Raw genomic sequence first — 657 nt, 5'->3', positions numbered from 1 at the left:
CAGAGTTATAGACTCCAGTTCTGTTAGTCATTGTGTGGATGCCAGGAACCAAACCTGGGTCCTCTGTAAGACCACAAAGTGTTCTTAAGTGCTGAGTCATCACTCCAGCCCCATACATCACTAAAATTTAAAGGCCATCTAAATGTTGATAACTTCCAAAGGCGTGTTCACCTTCAACATAGACTTTCTGGGCTTAAATGGCTAAAATTTAATTTAATGGTTTTAATTTAACACTTAATGGCTAAAAGTGCTTACTGCCCTTCCAGAGGACCAGTGTATGTATGACAGCAGCCACGTGAGGTGTCTCACAAATGCCTGCAACACCAAGGAATAATACAACTTCTGGTCTCTAATAAATCTCTACACACACAGCACATACCCACACCCACACACCCTACACACACCACACAGCCACACCACACACCATCATGCACACACATGACACACCCATACACACATCCCACACCCACATGACACACCCCACACTCACACCACAACCCATATGACACACACCACAACACAGAACACACACACCTCAATGGTGTCTACTTCCTCTCTCTGCCCTCAAGTCCCGCCTATCTCTCCTGCCTCGCTATTGGTCATTCAGCTCCTTATTAAACCTTTACATCTTCACACACTGTACAAATATCCCACAAC

Source organism: Microtus ochrogaster, chromosome 16 (assembly GCF_000317375.1).
Source record: "Microtus ochrogaster isolate Prairie Vole_2 chromosome 16, MicOch1.0, whole genome shotgun sequence".
NCBI lineage: Eukaryota > Metazoa > Chordata > Mammalia > Rodentia > Cricetidae > Microtus > Microtus ochrogaster.
The sequence above is the reverse complement of the archived record's forward strand: the minus strand, read 5'-3'. Positions refer to the sequence as shown.